Genomic DNA, 12,300 nt, shown 5'->3' with positions numbered 1-12,300 from the left:
AGAAGGTTCAAAATAACACCGCAGTTTGCTAACATGAACAATGTCAGGGTTTCTACGTAAGGGTAGCACGGAGTGGTTGATCTCATAGTTCACTATTGAAACCTTGCGTAGAATCTTGTAGGGTCCTTCCATGACGGAATTCAGTTTGCCGTTGTTGGGATGCCATGGTGTCTCGTAAAGGACAAGGTCACCGACTTGGAACTGAATCGGAAGAAAGTTTCTATCATAAATGACTTTGTTCTTATTGTAGTAGGCGATAGAATTGGTAACTGCAGTCTTTCGCGCTTCTTCGACAGTTTCTTCTCGTTGTTCCAGTACAGTAGGATAAGATGGAATTCCATACATCAGGAAGGAAGGTGCGTAGCCGGTCACTTCGTGGAGTGTTTTGTTGTATTCGTCAATTACCTCCGGAAGCAGCTTAGTCCGAGACTTCTGTGGTTCGTCATTGATCTTACATTTAAGTCTCGTTACGATAGTCTGGTTTGTCCGCTGGTTCATGTCGTTACATTGTGGATGATGAGATGAGGTAAATATTTGGTGTATACAATTATGTTTTAAAAACTGCTTGAATTTTCCTGTGGTAAATCCTGTTCCACAATCTGAAAGGCGCTTCCGTGGTTTTCCAGAAGAAAAAAAAATGTTTTTAAGCATGAAGTGTAGGCGTCGCTGTTCTCACTTTTATGAGCAAACGCCCATACGTAGCGAGTCGCATGATCAATAACCAAGCGTATAAACCTTTTGACGAGCCATATTCAGAAAAGCCTCCAATGGTGTCTATTGCAAAGAGGTCGAAGGGCTCTTCAGCTGGGGGCAGTGATTCAAGCGTCCCAAACTTTTTTTTTGTTTTCGTCTTCTGGCATCTCTTGCATGTATCACAATGCCGAATGTAAGTGGAAACATCGGTTACCATATGCGGCCAACAATATTGCGGAGACAGGAGTGATAGCGTCTTCTTCACTCCGACATGCCCAAAATGTTGATGTGCATTCTTCAGAATGGTTGGGCGTAGTTCATGGGGCACGTATATTTTCCGTAGTTCTTTTCTTTTAACGATGATGATGTTATTTTCCAATTAGCGCGTTCCTTTTGGATGCTCATTGTTGCATCACTGAAGGTTGTTGTGTGATAGAAGATTAACTATTGGGGCTCTGGAGAGCGCATCTTCTTCGACATTACTTGCACCCTTTTCATGTTTGATGTTCACATCATACATTGACAGTTTAAAAAACCACCGTAAGAGACGACTATGAGGATTTTCAACATTCTTCAGCCACTGGAGTGCAGAGTGATTTGTTACAACAGTGAATGACTTTCCATGAAGGTAGCAATGCCATTAATCAATGGCATCTACAATGGCAAGACATTCTCTTTCTGTAATAGCATAGTTCACCTCGTGCTTAAGTAGTTTGCGAGAATAGTAAGCAACAGGACGTTCTTTGCCTTTGTCATCAGGTTGTTTCAGCACTCCACCGATGCCTTCGCCAGATGCGTCACAGTACACAGTACATGGTCTCGAATGGTCGTATATGCGAAGCACCGGTTCTTCAGTTATCCGCTCCTTCAGTTCACGAAAGGCTTGCTCGCATGCTTCTGTCCACAACCACTTGCTGCCTTTGTGGAGTAGTTTTGTGAGTGGAGGAGCGATATTGCTGAAGTGGGGGATGTACTGGCGGTAGTTGTTTACAGTGCCCAGAAAACGCTGGCGATCTTTTACTCGTTTTGGTGTCGGAAATTTGAGTATGGTAGGCACATTACTTTGCTTAGGTGTCACTGTTCCCTGTGAAATTTTGTGGTCCAGGTATTCAATGCTGCAGCGTGCAAATTGGCACTTTTTCCGTTTGAGTTTTACATTCTCAGTTTTGAGAGCTTTCAATAGCGCCTCAAGGTGTCGTATATGATCATTAAATATCTCTGAGTATACGACCACATCGTTAAAGTAATTAATAACATTGGTGAGCTGATGTTTTGCTATCATTGATTTCATGGCTCTTTCAAATGTAGCTGGAGCGTTCTTCAACCCAAACGGCATTACCAACCACTCAAAATGACCATCAGGTGTGACAAATTCAGTTTTCTGAACATCGTCAGGATGCATTTGGACATGCCAGTATCCCGACGTTACGTCCAACGTAGTGAAAACCTCCGCCTTTCCCAAGTGGTCAAAAATATCATCTATACGTGGAATTGGTTGAAAGTCGAGTACCGTTATGGCATTGAGTTTCCGGTAGTCCATACATAGACGTGTGCGTCCTTTACCTTTCTTTTCTGCTAAAATGACAGGTGCGGCGTAGGGCGATAGTGAAGGCCTCACAACACTTTGCTTGAGGAGAGCGTTAACTTGTTTGTTGATCTCCACTGTGTCTGCCTGTGAACATCGGTATGGTGCTCGACGAATAGGGACAGCATTGGTAAGTTTGACACTATGTTTCTCAGTAGTGATGCACCCAATATCTGTCTGAGATTTCGAAAATATCTCGTCATACTTGCTTGAAAGATAGTCGAGCGCCACAGACTCGTGCTCTGATAACTTTTCTGAAGTGAGGGTTCGCATCAGCGGGGCTTGAATGGTTTTCTGTTCATTGTGATGCGGAAGGTTCATATTCTCATGTGCTTGCGTCACTGACTTGCTTTCCAGATTTACAGAAATATTGAAGTATGAAGCGCTGTCTAGGCCAAGAATTAATTGCGTTCTCATGCCTCGCAGCACATGTGCATAAACTTTCTTTATGACGTTCCCAATTTGTAACTGAATGTTTACGCGACCCAAAGTTCGAATGCTTGATGCAACTTGCTGGACTATGATGCTAGAGTTTCTCATCAACTGAAGTTTTAACTGTTTGTACACATCATCGCTGATACTAGTAATTGTTGCTCCTGTATCGAAAATTGCATTTACTGGCTTTCCGTTGATGAGAGCATTAAGTGTATTATTAAAACTCTGGGTCGCCCTCCTCATTTCCCCGTTCAGTATCAATAGCGGACACATTGCCGCGGCGCGGACATTCGTTGTGCCAGTGAAACTGTCGTGGGAAACCAGCAGTTGAGCAGTATCTACATTCGTTTTGCGGGGCACGCGGTCGAGTAGTTATTGTTGGTTTCCGCGGTCTGCTGAAGAGACGTGGAGCTTTTGACGTGATACTAGCGTTACGAGTAGAGGAAGCTCCCCTGACCCGTATTAAAGATGTCTCGACCCGGTGAGCAGCGGTGAGCCACTCTAAGGACGAGTTGAAAGACAGTCTGGCGAGCGTCAGTTCCACATCAGGAGGAACGCCATCAATCAGTCGAGAAATGATGTGGCACTCTTTCAGGTCAGCCAAGAAACCCAGTCGCTTTTTCTCGTCGTAGTAGTCTTTGATAGCCTGCCCTCTTTTCAGTTGGTAGTGAATGAAGAGACGGAAAGCCTCTCCGTCAGTCATAGCAAAGCGGGCTTGCATGTCACGCTTGATATCGTCCCAAGTTGTCTCGCCGTTGCCGAAAATCTCTGTCAGGTACCACATGAACGCTTCCCCTTCAATGTATTCCGTGAAGGGACTGACCCGATTGCGGTGAGTCCATGACGCCTCGGCTGCCTTCATGTCGAAAAGAAGAAGCCACTTGTCGATAGGGACGTCTTTTGGTGTTCCCTTAAACTTCTGTATGTTTAGCGGAGGCTTTGGTTTAGCCATGGCACGTTGATGAGGTCGATCTTGTCGACTTGTGTGACGCTACGAAATGGAGACACGTGTCGTGGTCCAGGTGCTATTTGTTTATTCGAATGCACGCGCACTTCCTCTTCTTCGTCGGCTTCTCTTAGAATCGCCTTGTTATTGCGTCACACACACACACACACACACACACACACACACACACACATATATATATATATATATATATATATATATATATATATATATATATATATATATATATATATATATATATATATATATATATATATATATATATATATATTGTTACGGCAAAGAAGGGACGCCATATCGACAAGGCTGCGGATGAATTATATTTCAAACCAGCAGCAGCGGCGTGACCGGTTCACCAGACACCGAGTGGAGCCCACTCTTTGTCCTCTTCGTCCGGCACACACACGCATCATCCCACAAATTGTCAACAATCAGGCATGTAGCCTAATCCCCGGTGGCAGAAGTGCCTTCTCGGCGCATCTAGATGTCAAAGTCAGCGGGAGAGTGGTAAGGCTTCAAGCGTGCCACATGTACGATATCGGTGGTCGGTGGGGCAGTTGAAGGTGATGAGACAGCAGGGGCAATATCATATGTGACAGGAGTAACCTCAGGAAGGACGATGATAGTTATAGCGCGAGAACAAAACGACGACACAGAGACAAGAAGGACACGAAAGACATGAGCGCTACTCGATATGGACCTGTGTAGCGGAAAAGAAGTTTTTCCAACAAGCCGACTTGACAGGTCGGGGACCACAGCAGCACCAATTAACCTTGTAAGAAGTGCACGTCGCGGTGCCGTTGATCGTACAAACGCCACTAGTTCTCTTGAGAGGACAGAAAGCGAGTGCGGGCGATTTCGCGTGCAGAGGCAGCCCAAGTGATAGCGTCAAGGGCATATTCGCTGGTCGGTGTCGAGGTAGACGGAATGACTGTATCTAGGGGTAACGTAGAGTCTCGGTCGAACAACAGAAAAAATGGGGAGCAAGCGGCAGTGTCGTGGCGGGAAGAATTATATGCAAATGGCACGTATGGCAAAGCAAGGTCCCAGTCAGAGTGGTTGGAAGAAACATATTTCGCAAGCATGCCTGTAAGTGTTTGATTCAGACGCTCCGTGAGTCCATTTGTCTGCGGGTGGTACGACGTAGTGAGCTTGTGCCTCGTTTCACATGACTGAAGGATATCGGCTGTTATCTATGATAAAAGGTGCGGCGACGGTCTGTAAGCAGCTGACGCGGAGCTCCACGTTGCAAGATCACGTCCTTGAGGAGGAAGTTGGTGGCATCTGAGGTGCAGCTGTCGGAAGTGCTCGTGTGATGGCGTAGCACCTGGTGTAGCCTGTGGTCACAGCTATCCACTTGTTGCCAGAAGAACACAAGGGAAAAGGGCTCAGGAGATCTAAGCCAACGCGGAAGAAAGGTTCTGATGAAATTTCAAGTGGTTGAAGGTGCCCGGCGGGAAGCGTCAATGGTGTTTTGCGGCGTTGACATTTATCACAAAGGCCGATCCGGAAGTGAATGAACATGTGAACTGTGGTTATTGAAGTTGACGCGAAAGGCGGTGTCAGTCTGTCCTATGTATTGAATACCGCATTTTCCGCACTCGAGAAGGTATATTAGATTGGAGCTGTCACAGTTAAGGTTCGGAATAATGAAGTACTTGAAATCAGATTGTGTACTTTCAGCAACGTTGATTACCTGTATGTGTCGGCACACGTTGCAGCAGGCTTTGCCACAAGTTGACATCCAGCTATAGACGTTTTATCGGTTTTTGACCGCACGAGATAATCTTTAATGTTTTTGGGGCGTCTATATACCACTCGTGAAGGGGAAGGAAAAACTTTTGATAGTCGTTCACTCTGTTGTAAGATGTTGAAGTGTTTCTTTAGAATTTTGTTTACGTTAGGGGGGTTGCTACAAAATGTTAAAACTAAGTTCTTTCGTCCCTCTTGTTTCAATTTTTTGTGCTGGTCAAGTAGCTGCTGGCGATCTAGGTTTGCCGCTTTGTGTATGGCGTCGTTGACTATGGAAGGAGGATAATGTTGTTTTGAAAGTATATATACAAATAAATAAATATACATATATATATATATATATATATATATATATATATATATATATATATATATATATATATATATATATATATATATATTGTTACGAGAAGGAGACTGACTCAGATGGGTAGTCACAGATGTATTTACAGCCGGTTAAGCGAGGAGCGCCAGCCACCGAGATTTGCTCGCGCTAGTCTATATGCTTTGTTTCCTTCATCTCTATGCACTGGCACGTAGCATGACCCCCGGCGGTGGAAACACCGTCCCGGTGCTAAGGTCATTTTTAGACGCATTCTTGTAGGTTTTGATCCGTGAGACGTGTACGATATCAGGACCGCACAGCTGATGATGATGGATAGATGGGGCTGATCTAGTATGTGACAGGTGTTACTTGACGCAATGTAAGGTAGGGTCCCGTGTAATGAGACAGAAGTTTTTCTGATAGGCCCAGCCGACGATGAGGGGACCAGAGTAAAACGAGGGTACCGGGAGCGAAATGTACGTCTCTATGTTCCGCATCGTACCGACGGCATTGGTTGGTTTGCGACGCCTTCAGTTGAGCGCGAGCGAGTTGACGGGCATGATCGGCTTGCGCAATCACGTCGTGGGCATACTCGCTGGTGGACGAAGTGTGAGCAGAGATGACTGTGTCCAGTGATGAGGTCGGCTATCTTCCGTGCAATAAGTAGAACGGCGAAAAGCCCGCTCTGTCGTGACGGGATGAATTATACGCGAAAGTTGCGTAGGGTAAGGAAAGGTCCCAGTCTCGGTGGTTGGGCGACATGTACATAGCGAGCATATTTGTTATAGTATGGTTAAATCGTTCCGTGAGGCCGTTTGTTTGAGGGTGGTAAGCGGTTGTCATTGTGTGGGGCGTGGAACAAGAACGCAGAAGGTCGGTGATGACTTGGGACAGAAATGTACGGCTACGGTCTGTGGGGAGTTGTCTCGGAGCTCCATTAATCAATATAACGTCCCGTAACTAAAGTCAGCGACGTCGGTTGCATAGCTGGTCGGTAGAGCTCACGTAATAGCGTAGCGTGTAGCGTAGTCTGTAATCACGGCTATCTATTTGTTTCCCAAAGTTGATGTAGGAAAATGACTAAGCAGGTCTAACCCAACACGGTAAAGTGGTTCCGCGGGTATGTCGATTGGTTGGAATGGCGAGCGAGTAGCAGCGACGGTGTTTTACGACGCTGGCATAGGTCACACGCGGCGATGTATCGGCATACCGAGCGAGCAACTCCTGGCCAGAAGAAACGGCACCGGTCGAGCTCGTACGTGCGGGAAACGCCAAGCTGTCCAGATATGGGAGCGTTGTAAAGATCGGTGAGAACCCAGCGGCGCAAATGCTTAGGTACAACAATTAAAAGGTCGGGTCCGTCTGGTAAGAAATCGCGGCGGTATAGCACACCCTTTTTAATGACAAAGTAGCGGATGGAAGCATCATTTGGGGAGGATTCTGTGTGGCTGATGTTGTCGAGCAGCACTGGATCGCGCTTCTGTTCTTCCCCAATGTTAAGGAAGTCGGACACAGACAAGATAGAGTTCTCCGTGGGCTCGTCAGTGTCCTCAGGATCGTCGACAGGGTACCGGGAGAGGCAATCGGCATCGTGGTGTAGGCGGCCAGATTTGTAGGCTACAGAATAGGAATACTCTTGCAGGTGCAAAGCCCAGCGACTAAGGTGGCCTGATTGATCTTTCAGAGAGTTGAGCCAGCAGGGCGCGTGGTGGTCGGTAACTACCGAAAATGGGCGTCCGTATATATAAGGTCGGAATTTCATCACCGCCCATACAAGAGCCAAGCATTCACGCTCTGTGATCGAATAGTTACGTTCAGGGGTGGATAGGAGACGGCTGCATACGCAATAACGCTATCATTGTCATGTTGTTTCTGAGCCAGCACTGCACCAATGTCATGTCCACTTGCATCTGTACGGATTTCCTTATTTGCAGCAGGGTTGAAGTGTGCCAGAATCGGAGGAGTAGTGAGAAGAGCGATGAAAGTCGAGAACGCAGGAGCCTATTTGGAGCCCCATTAAAACGGGACGTCTTTCTTGAGAAGCTGTAAAGTGGTCTCAATGTGTGCGCGAAATTTTTCACGAAGCGTCGGAAGTAGGAACATAGTCCGATAAAGCTACGTACATCCTTCGCAGATTGTGGTACAGGAAAGTTTTGACGGTGCTTATTCTTGCCGAATCTGGTCGTACACCGTTGGCGTCTACTAAATGGCCAAGTACTGTGATTTGATAGCGTCTAAAGTGACATTTGGATGAGTTGAGCTGCAGTCCAGCGCGATGGACGATGCCTAAGATGGCTGAGAGACGCTCTGTACGAGTTTTAAATGTTGGTAAAACGACGACGACATCGTCCAAGTAGCACGAACAGGTGGACCATTTGAATTCTCCGAGAAGGAAGTACATCATTAGTTCTAAGGTGGCTGGAGCGTTACAAACAAAAGCCGAAAGGCTTGACCTTGAACTGATATAGGCAATAGGAGGCGATGAATGCCGTCTTTTCACGGTCCGTTTCATCTACTTCTATCTGCCAGTAGCCGGAACGAAGGTCTATGAAGTAAAAAAAGTGGAGCCTATAGAGACAATCAAGCGCATCATCTATTCGTGGCAGAGGGTACACACCTTTTTTTGTAATCTTGTTTAGGTGTCGATAATCAACGCAGAATTGCCATGCATCGTCTTCTTTGTGGATTAGCACTACAGGAAAAGCCCAAGGACTGCAGGATGGCTGATTGATGTCCTTAGCGAGAATTTCGTCGACCCCACTTCGGATGGCACGCTCGGCCACCGACACCCGATATGGACGCCTATGAATAGGATGCTCATTACCAGTGTTTATGCGGTGGGTCATACCAGTAGTTTTCCCCAACGAACGGCCACTGACGTCAAAAACGTCGATGACAGAAGAACACGGTGAAGCTCGTCAGTCTGCTGCGGCGTTAAGTTGAAAGTGATCATCGACGTAATAGCGCTGTCTGAGCACGTGTCAGATTGATGCTGAGCGTGGGGGTGAGAAGGAGCGCCCATCCTGAAAACATCTGCCGCATTGTCTTCTAAGGTGCAGAGGAATGCCAAAGAGATGCCTTGTGGCAGCATTGAGGTGTCAAGCTGAAGTTGACGCGTAGAATTTCCTGCGACGGACACAATGGTGTGTTGTAATGTAATGCCGCGGGTAATGAGGACATCGATAAAAGGGTTCAGCACATAGTTACCGTCGGGAACTGACGATATTGAGACAAGCTCTACGTAGGTCAGTGCCTGTCGAGGTAGGCGCGCATGTCCCGTTGTGCAGAGTCGACTCGGCCGTTTTGCGAGAGGTTCTGTTGCGGGCAAGTGTAGACGGAGCGTGCTGGACCAACAGTCTGTAAGGGCAGAAAGCGCGGACAGGAAGTCGAGGCCTATATTACGTCGTGGGGGCATTTATGAAGGACGGTGAAGAGATCAACTGTGTGTCGATCCCCAGTGCTTACACGAGTGGAGCAGATTCCAACGACAGATGCTATTCCGCCAGCCCCGCTGCAGTGGTCTAGTGTTTAAGGTACTCGGCTGCTGACCCGCAGGTCGCGGGCTCAAATCCCGGCTTCGGCGGCTGCATTTCCGATGCAGACTGAAAAGTTGTATGCCCGTGTGCTCAGATTTGGGTGCACGTTAAAGAACCCCAAGTGATCGAAATTTCCGGAGCCCTTCACTACGGCGTCTGTCATAATCATATGGTGGCTTCGGAACGTTAAACCCCACATATCAATCAAATCAAATCAATCATTCCGCCATCTGCAACACAGAAAAACTGATTGGTCGCAGGTGTGAGAAAATTCTTCAGTTTGAGGAGAAAATCACTCGTCATCACGGAAAGTTGAGCGCCAGTGTCGACAAGAGCAGTGACAGGTACGCCCTCTACTTGTACGTCTATAAGGTTTAGTTTTTTCTGTATCGTCAAGACAGAATTTTATGCTATGGATGGATGAATTGGATTGATGTGGCTGTACTCTTCAGATCGGGCAGCGGCTGACGCCACCTAGCCGTGATGCTTAGTGAACCAAAAACTAAATCTATCTTTTTTACCCTTTAAAGAGTGAAGTTGAGGACTGGTACTTTGCAGTGAATGGTCTAAATTTCACTCGTGCCTTGACTTTAGCCACCAATCAGATAACCTCCTTCCAGTTAATGCTACCCACTTAAAGTCTATTTTGCTCTCCCTGTTTCTAAAACCAATGCTTTGAAGAACTCTGCGCCTTCATCCTGAACTATAGGGTGAAGCTCTTCACATAACATTATCAAGTGTTCAGCAGTTTTTCTCCTCTCCGCATGCACTGCATACCGCGTATACCCCTTCGTATTTAGCCCGATATGTCTTGGTTCGCAATACTCCTGCCCTGCCCTCAAACAGTAGAAAACTACCCCGGGTACTATCATAGATCCTTTCCTCGACTATTTCCTGCTCAAAAGTTCGATAGATCTCTAATGCGGATTTCTTAATCATGCCAATTCTTCACCTGTCAGTCTTTGTTTCCTTCCGCCTCTTCTTAACCGATAGTTGTTTTTGGTTTGGCCCCCTGCTGTTTTCTTAGTATGTACCCGTCAATTTTCTGGATCGCTTCCTCCATTTTATATTGACATTCTTCATGTACAAGTAGCTGAAAACCTTCCTAGCCCAACGCTCCTCCCCCCTTTCTCTCAATCGCTTCACGAATTTTATCTTGCTTCTAACTTCTTCGCCCTCAAATGATGTCCATCCCATATCACCTTGTACTCCCTTATTTGATGTATTGCCATGAGCTCCTAAAGCAAGCCTACCTATTCTACGTTGCTTCATTTCTAATCTTGCTTGAACTTCTGATCTCATGCACACGACCACATTGCCGAACGTCATACCAGGAACCATGAGCCCTTTCCATATTCCTCTCACAACATCATATCTATTGTAATTTCACAATGCCCTAATTTTCATGAATGCTGCATTCCTGTTACCTTTATTCGTTACGTATATTTTATGTTCTCTTAGATACTCGGTCGCATAGCTTATCCATACGCCAAGATATTTGTATTTATCTGTTATTTGTAGCGTGACCTCCCGTGTCCGAAGCTCACTACCTTCATTATAAATAAAAATCATGACTGCTGTTTTTTTCTTACTGAATCTGAAATCTAACCTACCTCCCTCGTTACCACAGATGTCCATCAATCTTTGCAAATCTTCCTTGTTGTCAGCCATTAGCACTACAATATGTGCGCAGATCATTGCTGCTAGTGTCTGTACAATGAGTTTTCCTTGTTTGATGAAACAGATGTTAAAGCCAAGTCCACTTCCCTTTCTTTGGCCTCTAATTCTTGTACGTACATCATGAGTAACAAGGGTGACAGAAAACACCCCTGCCTAAGCCCCCATTTTACCTCTGCAGGCTTGTATACCTGTTTTCGCACTTTAAAACTGCCTTGTTACCTTTATTGATATCCTTTAAAAGATTAGTGACTCCATCTTCCACACCTAGTGTGTCCGGTATTCCCCACAAGTCCTCTTGAACCACGCTAACGTACGCTCCCTCTATATCAAAAAATGCTAGCCACAGGGGTATGTGTTCCTTTCTGCTATTTCGATGCACTGCGTCAGTGAGAACAGATTGTCTTCCAACCTCATGTGTTTCTGAAACCCATTCTGCAGTTCCTCCCTCACCCGCCCATTCTCTATCCATGGCTGCAGTCTTTCCTTTAAAATCTGCATCGACAGCCGGTAGACCACTGATGTCACTTTTAAAGAACGGTAGTTGTTTATGTCAGCTTTCTCCCGCTTTTCTTTATAGATCATGTTCATCCTGCTAAGCTTCCATCGATCGGGGACTTCACCATCGATTATTGTTTTGCTCACTGCCTCTTTCAACGTCTGTTAAAACTTCGGACCCAATGTGTTTATCAGCATAATTGGAATGCCATCTGGGCCTGTTGATGTACTACTAAAAGCCCTCTTCTCAGCCCATTCCTAATCTCGTTGTGAAAATGGAGCCATTGCGCCACTTTATCCATCCTTGTCTATTGTGGTGCACAAGGCACTTTTTTGTTGAAATATTTCTGTCGCCCTTGTTTTTATATATTCAATAGCTCCATCCCCTTCTGGCCTAGCACGTTGAGCTGTAGTTATAAACCTCTGTTCCAAGCTTGTCTCGTTTCTTTGGGAGTTTAGATGGTTCTGAAATTTCGCAGCTGCCTTTCTATCCTTTGTATGTACTTCTGCCAGCCACTGAGCCCCATTTCTTCTACTCTTTTCATTGATCAGAAGGAATGCTTCCCTTCTACACCTTATAAAGATGTCCCATTTTCTTTCAACATATTCTGTCGGTTCACCCCGCTGCTTAGCATGTCTGTGTTCCCTAGAGGCTTCCTGACGTTTTGCTATGGCTCTCTTATTTTCCTCATCCCACCAACTCTTGGGTTTGTGTCTTCTTTTTCGGGGTCACTTGTCACGTACGTTAGCAAGCTCTAGCTCAAACAGTCTAATTAAATTCGTGTATGTCCACACTTTTTATTATTCTCAGTGATTACTTTTTCTATTTGTT

The sequence above is a fragment of the Rhipicephalus microplus genome, chromosome 3 (genome assembly GCF_043290135.1).
Source record: "Rhipicephalus microplus isolate Deutch F79 chromosome 3, USDA_Rmic, whole genome shotgun sequence".
In the NCBI taxonomy this organism is placed as follows: domain Eukaryota; kingdom Metazoa; phylum Arthropoda; class Arachnida; order Ixodida; family Ixodidae; genus Rhipicephalus; species Rhipicephalus microplus.
Note: the sequence above shows the minus strand (reverse complement) of the source record.